Below are 16,165 nucleotides of genomic sequence, written 5' to 3'. Positions count from 1 at the left end.
ATCATCCCACTAAAGAGTGCAATTACATGGTGCGATCGATACCATAGTTGGCTAGTCCACCCTTCGAACGCCAAGTTGCGATGTATAGCCTCGAACACAGAGACAGCAATGACTGAGAAAGTTGCATAATTACAGGTGTAATCATCCCCGACTTGACGCCTGCCGCAAAAGACACTGCTACGAAAATTAAGCTTCTTACCTAGGCAAACCCCATAGCACGTAATATATTTTCGGTACTCGTAACATTACTTACCAGGCGTGGAGGCAAAGCAGCAGAAGCAGGTTCTCATCACGCAAGAAGAACGTTACTGTACAACAGTTCACGCATTAAGTGACTGGGACTGTATACAGATCGATCATCCTGATTGCACGCAGGTGATGACTGGTTCCGTTTTGAGCTATGTTTTGCTTAGATTTCTGGAATCATCTCACCAGTTCTCTAGGGGGAGCATGGATGTCTTTGTCAAAAAGCTTACCTAATAAAAACTGTAGTTTATTTTCCATGGCGTAAGAAAAAGAAGCTGATCATAATAACTGAGATTGCGGTGCAGCAGATGCACAAGGAAAGCCGACCGTCCTACTCTTCCGAATGTAAAACAATGTGTGTTGTATGGTTTATTTATTTGCAATGGGTTGTAAGTGTTTACGAAAATAAAAAATAGTGTCTTGAAAAATAAAGCATTTTTAATGTGAAAACCATTGTGCAAATGTCATCATCATAGTATAAGCCACGGAGACGCATAAGTATAAATCGTCTTTTATAATGTTATGAAAAAGGGGCTCTGGTTTCGAAAGGGTTAGAGGCATTGTTCTCCAGATGCCTAAAAATACTTACATAATTGGGTCCAAAAATCGCTCCAAACGAACTTTATCGTTTGGTTGGCTAACTTAGCGAAAAATCGTCCTGATAAAAAAATATTCTCTTTGTCGGCGTGCCGGCCAGTGTGGCCGAGCGGTTCTAGGCACTACAGTCTGGAACCGCGAGACCGCTACGGTCGCAGGTTCGAATCCTGCCTCGGGCATGGATGTGTGTGATGTGCTTAGCTTAGTTAGGTTTAAGTAATTCTAAGTTCTATGGGGGCTGATGACCTGAGAAGTTAAGTCCCATAGTGCTCAGAGCCATTTGAACCATTCGTGTCGGGGTTTGCATTAAGAGTATAGGTGAATATCGTATGTGATTATTATGGCTCAATCGGTATAATACTATAGTATATTCATATCCAGCGTGGCAATACACAGTATGATTTCCCCTGTGCAGATAATACACCATTTTTTATGAGCAAAGAATGAGATTTAGTAGCAACTGATTTTCTACTTGTACTTGCCACGATAATAACGTTAGGAGTAGAGTGTTGGACGTTAAGATCTTACCACGAATCAATCTCTTCCCGGGTAAAATATAGAATTAGAGCTACGACAACAGCCCATCTACATCACAGTCACTGTTGTGGAAGCACAAATAAGCTAATATAAAAGTCTATTTTTTCTGAGAGGAGAAGACTGTAGAAACGATATTACTAACACCTTTCTTATCATTGTTGTTTTGAAAAACATTCGTAAATCCTCGGAAGTGATGTTTTTATTCTTATGCTCTGAGGGTAATTCCTTTATGGAATCATACATTTAAGATACTGTATGAGGTAGTTATATTCTACTCGTACAAGCAATAAGCGATCTGTAAATTGGAGAAGTATTAGAAAAACATGATAAATCTATGTCTAATAATTATTCAGAAATAAGCATATGTAAGCAAAGAACTGTCAGTAAATCAGACTTTTGTAGAAGTAGTTCTCTCGTGACAATTATAGTCCACATCCATTAATCCAACCTCGCAGGGTACTCTCAGTGTTGGTCAAATCACAAATTTTGTCGCAACACACAGCACGAAAATTTTAAACATGTTGTTTGTGTGACAAGTATAGATTCTAACGGCTGTCGCAGGTATTTATTCACAACGCCGTGCTGACATTTGCAATGCATAGTGCAAATAAGGCAATCTTTCAAGTCTCGGTTCTACAGGATGTAATAGAGGAGGTGAAATGATTTCAGTCATTCGGTGCAGTAGCCTTGAATTCCCCATTAGACTGCTGTTTTTCATGTATACGTTAAAGCTGTAGGTATATAGCACCTGGCTTTATATACGACCAGAATGTTCCGTTTTTTTTTTTAATTTTAACTTTAATTCATTTTTTAAAGTTGAGTATTGAGATATAGCATGCCAGCACTTCCAGCCTTCCACAGGAGGACCACATTCAGCTAGAAATATAACACAGATGTATTCTAGCTTTAGGGGACAAAGCAGTAAAAAGATGGCGTGATCAGCAATTTAAAAACATAATATTATGTACCAATAGGCAAAACTGCAGAACGACATGCGAACATTTTAATGTATAACGGTCTATGCCTGCTCGACAAACAATATGTCCCTTTGGTATCTGGGAGGCATAATTTGTTGTACATCGTTACCAACAAGACAGTCACGACTCATCTTTGTGTTATTACTGTCACTAGAATCTCCCATATTCATAACACTCTAAAAAAGACCACCGGGAAGGCATTTTACTCCATACTGGGTTGCTTGCTCTGTACAGACAATCGTAAAATCCAGAAATATCCCACAGTTGAACTGAGAACATCGGTGCTGGCTGGCGCAAGCAATCGATTTACCGGTGAAATAATCAAAACTATACACATGCAGAGCGCATAATTCTCTGGAAGGTACTGCGGAACATCACAGGCTCCATCTTAGCGGGGGAATATCACCACGAACATCAAATTCTTTTTTACTAATGATGATTATTCGCTCTGTTAATAGCAAAAACACTATCGCGTAAGAGTCACGATAACATTGTGTTTTCAACGTAATTGGAGTTGCAATCCAATTTTATGTTATCTTGTGCATGCTGTGACTTGGATAAGCGAGGGACAATGGGATAGGATATAGATCCAGCAACGAGAAGTCACTTGCACTCAAGAAGACAATACTTCCGGTGATATCTAGTAAATGCGGTTGTAATCACTTTCTTTTACGTGTGGTGTGATGTGAAGACACCAGTATTAGGGGTAGGCACGGTGAAAGCCACATCAAGATACTGATTCTTCTGGGTTTTTACTCGAACGTCTCGAATCAATGTGTGCCTCTGTCATCAGAATAATTGGTTTCACCGGATCTTGCAAGCCTTTGGATCAGTATTTGGCCAGAAGAGCTCCCCTGAAGCTGGAGCAGGCTTTGCATTCTCGCAACAATGCATGCAGTCGTGCTGCTGCTTCATTCCTTAAATGTCACACAGAAAATTCATTTTGAATGCCACGCTACAGGGTAATGGTAAGATTTCCAAATAGCTGCATCTCTGAGTGTAAATTAAAAGTGGGTTTGAAAAGTATACTGCACTTTTAAACGGAGGCAATATGTTGTCGATTTTCCTTTTCTTCAAATTCAGGTATGGAATCATTACTGCGGATCTCTTATAATCTTTCTTCAGACTCCTTGAAGCATTCCAATTCATTGCGCCTTATTTTCTACTTCCAAAGTCTCTGCAAATTACGCCTCCATTTGTCTCCTGTTTTGCCTCGTCACACACAGTTACTCGGCATATCTCGTTTAGAACATTACAGTTTCTCTTACTTATGTCTTCCAGATTAACCTCGAAATGCAGTAAAGACTGCACATCTTCAGTCTCTGTACTACAAACAGATTGGTTCCAGATGAATGTGCTTATTTCCTCATTGATAACAGCTATACAGCTGTAACGGGGACTTCAGACACATTGTGAGATCCCTAGTTGTTCTTACTGACATCTGCAAGTACCTCTTGTACTGTTGTCGGATCAACTGACACTATTCGTGTCCAGGTTCCTGCATTTTGTTCGAGACCCATCATCCCACTCTTAATACGCTCCACAACCTGGGATAGATTTTCCATTAATTCCTATTGCCAATGAGTATTTCTAGCTGTGTCTTTATCTAACTCACTTCCTCCTTAAGCTTTTCCTCTCAGTTATGGATGCATTGAGTTTCACGTTTCTTTCATCTACTTCCTTTCAGTTTGTGGCACTTATTTTTATATCTTACTTGTTTTAATGTTCTCAGAATTAGCCCCTTATTCTCCATATTTTTATTACTATTTCAAAATTTGCATATTGTACTTCAAACAGTGGCTTTAACAAAGTCTGTAGATTGTTTATATCCAAGACTGGCACTGAAATTTTAGTTTCGTACGAGTTTGTGTTTACTGCAGGAGGGTTCATGAACTTCCCCAGTCTCCGCGCCAGTTCGTGAATTGTAAGGTGTTCGGCTGACCATTCTGCACTTCCTCCGTCGGCTCAGTATCGCACCCACTGAGCTGAGTCACGGCTATGCTTTAGCGAGCACATACCTCTATGTTCCTTGAGGCCAGAAAGTCACCTGAGGTGCCAACTATTCCGTTGCCTAAACGTCCCGAAATACCGTCAAATATCTTATCTTCCACCAAGTCTCTCTCTCCAAAATTTGCACCTGCTAAACTTTTGGTCACTTACATAACATTCTGTTGACATTTAAAAACAGCAAATCGTCGAATTTATGAAAGGATCTATTTGCCACACACATTGCCACTAAAACTGACACACAAAAGCTACCACAGACCGCTGCAAAATTACCAGAATGTAAATCACACATCTAGAGGAAACAGACAAAATAACATTTCCTTATATTAAACAACGCTGTAATGAGATGAAGAATATTTACTAGGCCAAAAAGAATTGATTTACCTCTAAAAAGAAAGATATATCATTTGTCACATAAATACACTGTAAACCTTTTCTTTTTTTTCGGCCTAACTACAGAAATCAGGAAGTCGCGTTCTATAAAAGCAGTGGTAAAAATGTAATGAGTGCTTGAACTTTTTATGATAAATACTTTAACTAAAGTATTTAGGCGGTCATAGTTAAATGGAAACACTAGCTATGCTGATGTTACATGTTTTTGAGAGATCAGCCCAAACAAACTAACAAAGTCCAAACACTGAAATCCGGGATGAACATACTTGCTTTACTTCAGCATGCACTCTCATTTAACCAGTTATTTAATATGTGTGCTCCGTAAAAGGAATGTCATTCGGAATTGTCTTGACTGACAAAGAATTTATGGTTCTTGAATTATTTTTTGACGAAGCTAATTCCGACCAGAACACAATCGAAATTCCCAGTGATTAATAATAAGTCCTGTAGTCACGTGCTTATATATGAAGCGGAGGGGTTATGACCTACTTTAGGATGGGTTCATCAACATTAAAAAGTTTAGGACAGCTAGATCAACAGCGAATTGCCAGTGGAAGAACTATGAGTTTGATTAACAGTAAAAATTCAAGAAAGATTCGTGTAATATGTAATGATGGAAGTCCTTATATTAAGAGCCCGGAAAAATATTGGTGGCCAAAGGTACGAGAAATACAGCGCTCCATTCTTCAGTGTACTGTAACTGGGCCACGTACACTAATGGCCATTAAAATTGCTACACCAAGAAGATATGCAGATGATAAACGGGTATTCATTGGACAAATATATTATACTAGAACTGACATGTTATTACATTTTCATGCAATTTGGGTGCATAGATCCTGAGAAATCAGTACCCAGAACAACCACCTCTGGCCGTAACAATGGCATTGATACGCCTGGGCATTGAGTCAAACAGCACTTGGATGGCGTGTACAGGTACAGCTTCCCATGCAGCTTTAACACGATACCACAGTTCATCAAGAGTAGTGACTGGCGTATTGGGACGGGCTAGTTGCTCGACCACCGTTGACCAGACGTTTTCAATTGGTGATAGATCTGGAGAATTTGCTGGCCAGGGCAGCAGTCGAACATTTTCTGTATGCAGAAAGAACCGTATACGACCTGCAACTTGCGGTCGTGCATTATCCTGCTGAAATGTAGGGTTTCGCAGGGATCGAATGAAGGGCAGAGCCACGGGTTGTAACACATCTGAAATGTAACGTCCACTGTTCAAAGTGCCGTCAATGCGAACAAGAGGTGACCGAGACGTGTAACCAATGGCACCCCATACCATCACACCGGGTGATACGCCAGTATGGCGATGACGAATACACGCTTCCAATGTGCGTTCACCGCGATGTCGCCAAACACGGATGCGACCATCATGATGCTGTAAACAGAACCTGGATTCATCCGAGAAAAAAGAACGTTTTGTCATTCTTGCACCCAGGTTCGTCGCTGAGTACACCATCACAGGCGCTCCTGTCTGTGATGCAGCGTCAAGGGTAACCGCAGCCATGGTCTCCGAATTGATAGTCCCTGCTGCTGCAAACGTCGTCGAATTGTTCGTGCAGATGGTAGTTGTCTTGCAAATGTCCCCATCTGTTGACTCAGCGATCGAGACGTGGCTGCACGATCCGTTACAGCCATGCGGGTAAGATGCCTGTCATCTCGACTGCTAGTGATACGAGGCCGTTGGGATCCAGCACGGCGTTCCGTATTACCCCCCTGAACCCACCGATTCCATATTATGGTGACAGTCATTGGATCTCGACCAACGCGAGCAGAAATGTCGCGATACGATAAACCGCAATCGCGATAGGCTACAATCCGACCTTTATCACAGTCGGAAATGTGATGGTACCCATTTCTCATCCTTACACGAGGTATCACAACGACGTTTCACCGGGCAACTACTGTTTGTGTATGAGAAAACTTGGTAACTTTCCACATGTCAGGACGTTGTAGGTGTCGTCACCAGCGCCAAACTTGTGTGAAAGCTCGGAAAACTAATGATTTGCATATCACAGCATCTTCTTCCTTTCGGTTAAATTTTACGTCTGTAGCACGTCATCTTCGTGGTGTAGCAATTTTAATGGCCAGTAGTGTATTTGGATTCAGTTCGTTAAACCCCTATTTTGTAGGAGAATGTCGTTTTCTTTAAGAAATATTGGTTTTCAAAGCACACCCGCTCCTGCACAAACCTCAACCCTCAACGCTTTTCCACGCAAACAAATGGTTCAAATGGCTCTAAGCACTATGGGACAACATGTGAGGTCATCAGTCCCCTTGACTTAGAACTACTTAAACCTGACTAACCTAAGGACATCACAGACACATCCATGCCCGAGACAGGATTCGAACCTGCGACCGTAGCAGCAGCGCGGTTCCGGACTGAAGCGCCTAGAACCGCTCGGCCACAGCAGCTGGCGCGCTAACATTACGCTGCAATGCTATTTCTGATGAACTCCGTCTATAGCCATTGAATAATTTTCGTGGAGCATATACACGAAACGTGAGTACATCATTCAAATTAAAGAATATGGCCTTCAAATAACAACTAAAAGCAGTAACCCAGCGCCCTGTAAAGACCACTTTTTTAAACAGTTGGGGATTGTAAGTGAAACTTATGAGCACATTCGCTAATCCGTTACGCAGATCAAAAATAACATTAGTAATCAGCACGCAAACTGAAGCACTCCATATCATGGAACAGGAGTAGGCCTTAACATTCAAAAACCATAAAAAAATAATTTGTGCAAGGTAATAAAATTCTGCAATAATTTGCACATAGAAGTTTTACAGACACAACTGAAATCCAAATACTTAAGTTGTTAAAGCTTAAATAATAAATACCATAGATTCAAGGATCACAGTGGCGGAAAAAATCGCAACACCAAGAAGTAATTGTGGAAAACATACGGAAGTTGGTAGGCGTGTTTCTAGCTTGCAAGATGTCTATTCAGATTTGAGGCCAGTAGCGTAAGAGTGGTGCTAGTAGCAACATTGCGAGGAGGTAAGTCACGTCTGCTTCGATTACGCGGCGTAACTATCGTGAGCGTCACTTACCTTTGAATTTGGACGTAGTGAGCTGATGTTAGTCAAGAACACCTTTAAGATGATCACTCATTGAGTTTGAACGAGGTCTTGTAATAGGCCTACGAGAAGATCTATGATCCTTCTGCGATATTGCAGAAAGAATTGGCAGGAATGTAGCCACTGTACATGACTGCTGGCAGCGGTGGTCACGAGAATATACAGCGGCAAGAAGACCGGGCTCCGGACGACCACTTACCACAACAGAGTGGTAAGACTATACTGTTCGGCGTATGGCTCTGGCGCATTTTACTGTACCTGCAGTAACAATATGAGCAGAAGTTGGCACCAGAGTAACACAATGAACAGTCGCAGTTTGATTACTTAAACAACAGCTCGGAGCTAGACACAACTGTAGCGTGCATTCCATTGACCCGAAACAACTAACTTCTACAACTTCAGTGGTGTCAAACGAGAGCTCATTGGACGGCAGGGTGGATGTCTATTGCGTTTTCTGATGAAAGCTGGTTCTGCTTTTGTGCCGGTGATGGCCGTGTGTTATTTAGAATGTCAGTTCAGGACCTTCACCCAATCATTCTACATGCTAGACGCACTAAACCTAATCTGGAGTTATGGTGTGGGGTGGGAATCGTATGACAGCAGGGGCACTCTCCAGGTTACCCCACGCACCCTAAAAGAAAATTTATGCATTAGTCTGATGTTCTACCAGCTCATTGGACGGCAGGGTGGATGTCTATTGCGTTTTCTGATGAAAGCTGGTTCTGCTTTTGTGCCGGTGATGGCCGTGTGTTATTTAGAATGTCAGTTCAGGACCTTCACCCAATCATTCTGCATTCTAGACGCACTAAACCTAATCTGGAGTTATGGTGTGGGCTGGGAATCGTATGACAGCAGGGGCACTATCCTGGTTACCCCACGCACCCTAAAAGAAAATTTATGCATTAGTCTGATGTTCTACCATTTCCAGAAGCGATTTTAACTGGAAAACGCTTGCTTGCATACCACTGTGTAATACAACATGCTCTAAAAGTGTCGACATATTGCTTTGGCCGGAACGCTCGCCTTCATTCCACTGTGTAATCCAACATTCTCTACAGTGTGTCACATGCTGCTTTGGCCTGGTCAGTTACCTGAACTGTCTCTTATCGAGAACATGTGGGACATCATCGGACCACAACTCTAATGCCATCTACAAACAGCATTAACCGTCCATGCTTTAACCAACCAAGAGCAACAGGTATGAAACTCTATCCCGAAAACTGATATCAGGCACCCGTACAAGGCAATACACGAACCCTTATATTCAATAAATGGTTCAAATGGCTCTGAGCACTATGGGACTTAACATCTTAGGTCATCAGTCCCCTACAACTTAGAACTAGTTAAACCTAACTAACCTAAGGACATCACACACATCCATGCCCGAGGCAGGATTCGAACCTGCGACTGTAGCAGTCGCGCGGTTCCGGACTGCGCGCCTAGAACCGCGAGACCACCGCGGCCGGCTATATTCAATATCCAGGCGGTTGCGCCGGTTATTAATGTACCAACATTTCAGACTTACAATGGCTTATCTTAGTTTACATAACGAGTGTTCTTGCAATGTTAAATGCTACGGTCGCAGGTTCGAATCCTGCCTCGGGCATGCATGTGTGTGATGTCCTTAGGTTAGTTAGATTTAATTAGTTCTAAGTTGTAGGGGACTGATGACCACAGCTCTTAAGTCCCATACTGCTCAGAGCCATTTGAACCATTTTTTTGCATTGTTAACCACTTATATTTGTTACCTAGTCCAATTGATGCCCGAAATTCCATTAACCTACATTAATTACTTTGGTAGAGAATGGAAAAAATAACATTGTTTGGAGCAAAACTAATACATTCTACAGGGAACTACCGCAAATGAAATATACCTACATGATCAAACATCGTGAAGGACAGTTTTAAACTTTTTCCAGTTTCTCGATCTCACCTTCTAATTCATTGTGGCGAGTTGCTGACTCAGGTTTTTCAGACGAGCCAACACAAAGAATGCAACAGAATGGCGGAAGTGCCGTCAAGGTTGCCATGCCAATCAAGAGAATGTGGGTATGTGCGTGCGGCAGTGACCAGTGACAGGATAGATATGAGTAGAGTTAAAGTATTTCTTGATGTCATTGTTGTTGTTGTCGTTGTGGTCTTCAGTCCTGAGACTGGTTTGATGCAGCTCTCCATGCCACTCTATCCTGTGCAAGCTTCTTCATCTCCCAGTACCTACTGCAGCCTACATCCTTCTTAATCTGCTTAGCGTATTCATCTCTTGGTCTCCCTATAGGATTTCTACCCTCCACGCTGCCCTCCAATGCTAAACTGGTGATCCCTCGATGTCTCAGAACATGTCCTACCAACCGATCCCTTCTTCTAGTCAGGTTGTGCCACAAGCTCCTCTTCTCCCCAATTCTATTCAATACTTCCTCATTAGTTACGTGATCTACCCATCTAATCTTCAGCGTTCTTCTGTAGAGGCACATTTCGAAAGTTTCTATTCTCTTCTTGCCTAAGCTATTTATCGTCCATGTTTCACTTCCAAACATGGCTACACTCCATACAAATACTTTCAGAAACGACTTCCTGACACTTAAATCTATACTCGATGTTAACAAATTTCTCTTCTTCAGAAACGCTTTCCTTGCCATTGCCAGTCTACATTTTATATCCTGTCTACTTCGACCATCATCAGATATTTTGCTTCCCAAATAGCAAAACTCCTTTACTACCTTAAGTGTCTCATTTCCCAATCTAATTCCCTCAGCACCACCCGACTTAATTCGACTATATTCCACTATCCTCGTTTTGCTTTTGTTGATGTCCATCTTATACCCTCAATTCAAGAGGCTGTCCATTCCGTTCAACTGGCTTTCAAGTCCTTAGCTGTCTCTGACAGAATTACAATGTCATCGGTGAACCTCAAAGTTTTTATTTCTTCTCAATGAATTTTAATACCTACTCGGAACTTTTCTTTCGTTTCCTTTATTGCTTGTTCAATATAAAGATTGAATAACATCGGGGATAGGCTACAACAGTGTCCCACTCCCTTCCCAACCACTGCTTCCCTTTCATACCCCTCGACTCTTATATTTGCCATCTGCTTTCTGTACAAATTGTAGCTAGCCTTTCGCTCTCTGTACTTTACCCCTGCCACCTTCAGAATCTGAAAGAGAGTATTACAATCAACATTGTCAAAAGCTTTCTCCAAGTCTACAAATGCTAGAATAGTAGGTTTGCCTTTCCTTAATCTTTCTTCTAAGATAAGTCGTAGGGTCATTATTGCCTCACGTATTCCAACATTTCTACGGAATCCAAACTGATCTTCCCCGAGGTCGGCTTCTATCAGTTTTTCCATTCTTCTGTAAAGAATTCGCGCTAGTATTTTGCAGCTGTGACTTATTAAACTGATAGTTCAGTAATTTTTACATCTTTCAACACCTGCTTTCTTTGGGATTGGGATTATTATATTCTTCTTGAATCTTGAGGGTATTTCTCCTGTCTCATACATCTTGCTCACCAGATGGTAGAGTTTTGTCAGGACTGGCTCTCCCAAGACTGTCAGTAGTTCTAATGGAATGTAGTCAACTCCGGGGGCCTTGTTTCGACTCAGGTCTTTCAGTGCTCTGTCAAACTCTTCACGCAATACCATATCTCCGATTTCATCTTCATCTACATCCTCTTCCATTTCCATAATATAGTCCTCAAGTACATCGTCCTTGTATCGACCCTCTATATACTCCTTCTACCTTTGTGCTTTCCCTTCTTTGCTTAGAACTGGGTTTCCATCAAAGCTCTTGATATTCATGCATGTGGTTCTCCTTTCTCCAAAGGTCTCTCTAATTTTCCTGTAGGCAGTATCCATCTTGCCCCTAGTGAAATAAGCCTCTACATCCTTACATTTGTCCTCTAGCCATCCCTGCTTAGCCACTTTGCACTTCCTGTTGATATCATTTTTGAGATGTTTGTATTCCTCTTTGCCTGCTTCATTTACTGCATTTTTATATTTTCTCCTTTCAGCAATTAAATTCAATATTTCTTCTGTTACCCAAGGGTTTCTACTAGCCCTCGTCGTTTTACCTAATTGATCCTCTGCTGCCTTCACTATTTCATCCCTCAAAACTTCCCACTCTTCTTCTACTGTAGTTCTTTCCCCGATTCCTGTCAATTGTTCCCTTATGCTCTCCCTGAAACTCTGTACAACCTCTGGTTCTTTCAGTTCATCCAGGTCCCATATCCTTAAATTTTCATCTTTTTTTATGTCATTACTCTAAGCATAAATTAGTAATTTTTAAAGTGTTTCCATTTTGACTAAAGAAGACATATCCGATACCAGTCTGTAAATAATCTGTGGGTTAATAAAGAACTAGCCGAGCAACAAATAAACATGTGGCAGAGTGGCCAAACTACTACATGGTCTCAATTTTGGCTCCTCGCTCCATCATAAAAGTAAGCTGTGTGACAGCTTTAAGTCTGCAGTCAGATTTTCAGACAAAGTGTTTCCCTCAAGCGTTCTTACAAATGGAGCTGTTATCTCTCGTCAAACTCAAGGGCATTGATTTACCTAGCAAAGTTTAGTTCTGGTAATGGTTTCGCACTGCTGCGCTCTGACGAATACGTATTTTCTTTCCACACCGCTAATAGTTTGCTTGGTCTTAAGTAATGGAACCCAGTACGTTGTCCTCGATAATGAGTGTTCATCGGAGGTGCAGGTATCACATGCAGTGCCACAGGGAAGTGTGGTAGGTCCGCTATTGTTTTCTATCTACATAAAGGATCCTTAGGATCGGGTGGATAGCAATATGCGGCTGTTTGCTTATGATGCTGTGGTGTACGGGAAGGTGTCGTCGTTGAGTGACTGTAGGAGGATGACTTGGACAGGATTTGTGATTGGTGTAAAGAATGGCAGCTAACTCTAAATATAGAAAAATGTAAATTAATGCAGATGAATAGGAAAAAGAATCCTGTAATGTTTGAATACTCCATTAGTAGTGTGGCGCTTGACACAGTCACGTTGATTAAATATTTGGGCGTAACATTGCAGAGCGATATGAAGTGGGACAAGCATGTAATGGCAGTTGTGGGGAAGGTGGATGGTCGTCTTCGGTTCACTGGTAGAATTTTGGGAAGATGTGGGTCATCTGTAAAGGAGACCGCTCATAAAAAGCTAATAAAACCTATTCTTGAGTACTGCTCGAACGTTTGGGATCCCTATCACGTCGGATTGAGGGAGGACATAGAAGCAATTCGGAGGCGGGCTGCTAGATTTGTTACTGGTAGGTTTGATCATCGCGCGAGTGGTACGGAAATGCTTCAGGAACTCGGGTGGGAGTCTCTAGAGGAAAGGAGGCGTTCATTTCGTGAATCGCTACTGAGGAAATTTAGAGAACCAACATTTGACGCTGACTGCAGTACAATTTTACTGCCACCAACTTATATTTCGCGGAAAGATCATAAAGATAAGATAAGAGAGATTAGAGCTCGTGCAGAGGCATATAGGCAGTCATTTTTCCCTCGTTCTGTTTGGGAGTCGAACAGGGAGAGAAGATGCCAGTTGTGGTACGAGGTACCCTCCACCACGCACCGTATGGTGTATTGCAGAGTATGTACGTAGATGTAGATGTAGATGTAGAGTGTTGTTCCAACACACGTTTACAGTTGCCTAAGTTCAAATTTCACCCATTGGTAATCACATCGTGTAGTGTAGTAAGCGTCTCCTCGGCAAATAAAGTATTCACCTCATTGGTGCAGTCACAAATTCAGATGTCCACTGCAATGTGAATGGGGGGGTTGTGCGACCTCGCAAGTGCAATGTTGTTTAACTTCAGTGCATATAATACGTGTTTTGTTTGCACAGGCCTATTAGTGAGTTACGATGGCATGCTTGGGAGAGCAAATACTCACAGCCCACTGGCAAGCTAGTGTTATGGAACGCTCATTCCACAGCTACCCTGGAGGAGCTTATAATATAATGTTACCCATTAACACAAGTACTCGATGAACCATATGAAACATAGCCTAACTTACCAAAATCGGTACTGATGATACACATTATATCTGTTTCGATATTTCATTTCGATACATAAGCGATGATACTGCGCTGATACAGCAAAGCAAATAACATAAAATTGTTATCTATGGGAGTGTAGTAAGGACTTCTAAAAACTGAGGCCTACTTATTGAACCTAAGGTTTAGTTTCCACAAAACTAAAGCTGTATGAAAATGTAACACTGGTTTCCAGTCCTAACAACATATACATGGAAATCAGACAGGAACGGAAAACATGGAAATTACTGATCAAAGCATGTACATTAGCAATATCAAAAATTTCCTTTACATTTAAATAAAAGACAGGTTCTGAAACGTTCTATTTGTATAAAAGTAGAAAGCCAGATCACTAATACCTCCTGTGCCACAATACCACTTTTCTATACATATGTAAACATTACTGATGTAAAAAAGTTCCCATTGTTTCATTCATTTTGGACGTTTTATTATAGGTACATAATCTAAATTATAATGTCCATATACATGCAAATGTGGCACTTAATTTTTCGACATTGATCTGCATTCTGTGGCTGTAGAAAAGAGTACTGCACAACTGTTCATTTATATTGAGTGTTTCTGGGTGTGTGGTTGCTTTAAGTTATTTGGCTTCGTTCATCTTCTAGACACAACCAATGCATTTTTTGTATAGCCCAATTAATCTTCGTACTAGTTTTAAACAATATATATAAAAATCTAGGTAGGATTTGAATATGCCGTGCAAAACATTTATGTAGTGTTCTCATCTCACTTGGGCTTTGGTTTGAAAAGAAATATTGATTCCCTTAAGTTGAATTATCACGACGACAAAACTAATACCTCCGGAACTTAGTGTTAAGATCAGTACATTGCATTAACTAACATGTAGTTCGGTAAAACCAAAATTATTCTAAGTTCAAACACTTGTGTTCAGACTTTGTTACTTACTAGGCCAAATGAGTAAAAGTCCATCTCATACTAAGTCGATGAAATGTTCTATTTTCCGATCTTTCCAGCTTTTGAGAATTATTTCAAGTTCGAAACACTCGATAACTCATGGAAATTTGCAAGCCGATACAGACTTTTCCCAAAAAAGTCTTGAAGTTTCTGCCAAGGACGCCCGAGAATTTCACTAGTTCCCATCCTGCATCTAGCAAAATTCACTAAGGTAGCGACTTATCACTATCAAATGGCTCTGAGCACTATGGGACTTAACTTCTGAGGTCATCAGTCGCCTAGAACCTAGAACTAATTAAACCTAACTAACCTAAGGACATCACACACATCCAGGATTCGAACCTGCGACCGTTGCGGTCGCCCGCTTCCAGACTGTACCGCCTACAACCGCACGGCCACTTCGGCCGGCTCACCGCTATCCATAGACATATTACCACTGTGCTCCTGCTCTCAAGATTGACTCGCCAAGCCAAGATGATCGCCACATTTCTAAGCACATCTTATTAAGTACTTACTTATATTAAATGCATATAAATATACCAGGTTAAGTCCAAATTATCTCAGCTTTCTGATTACGTCATTGGTTATTTTGATGAATCTTATAGTATTTTTCTCTTCCTTCTTCTGATTCTTCTTCTGTTCAAGATCTAGGCTTATACCCTGTTCCGTCTTCAATAAATTCACCTTTCTCTTGGTTCCTGCAGCTCTCTTTCGTTTAGGTATATAGTCTATTATGGGTCTTCATAGTCTATAATGGGTCTTGTAATGTAGCAGACTAAAGGCCGGCCAATTTTGCAACTTACATAAAAGTTTTATACATTGTAACGGGAAGCGGAGTATGACACATAACGTACTTTGGCAGTAATGAGCAGATATGCCTATAAGTATGTAATGCAAAAGGGATAGCACTCAATCGACGGTATTAACAAACTGCTACTATACAGGGTGGTCCATTGATAGTGACCGGGTCAAATATCTCACGAAATAAGCGTCAAACGAAAAAACTATAAAGAACGAAACTCATCTAGCTTGAAGGGAGAAATCAGATGGCGCTATGGTTCGTTCGCTAAATGGCGCTGCCATAGGTCAAACTGATATCAACTGCATTTTTTGAAATAGGAACCCCCATTTTTATTATATATTCGTGTAGTACGTAAAAAAATATGAATGTTCAGTTGGACAACGTTTTTCGCTTTGTGATAGATGGCGCTGTAATAGTCACAAACGTTTAAGTACGTGGTATCAAGTAACATTCCGACAGTGCGGAGGGTATTTCCTTCGTGATACATTACCCGTGTTAAAATGGACCGTTTACCAATTGCGGAAAGGTCGATATCGTGATGAT

The sequence above is a fragment of the Schistocerca serialis genome, chromosome 6 (assembly GCF_023864345.2).
Source record: "Schistocerca serialis cubense isolate TAMUIC-IGC-003099 chromosome 6, iqSchSeri2.2, whole genome shotgun sequence".
NCBI lineage: Eukaryota > Metazoa > Arthropoda > Insecta > Orthoptera > Acrididae > Schistocerca > Schistocerca serialis.
The sequence above is the reverse complement of the archived record's forward strand: the minus strand, read 5'-3'. Positions refer to the sequence as shown.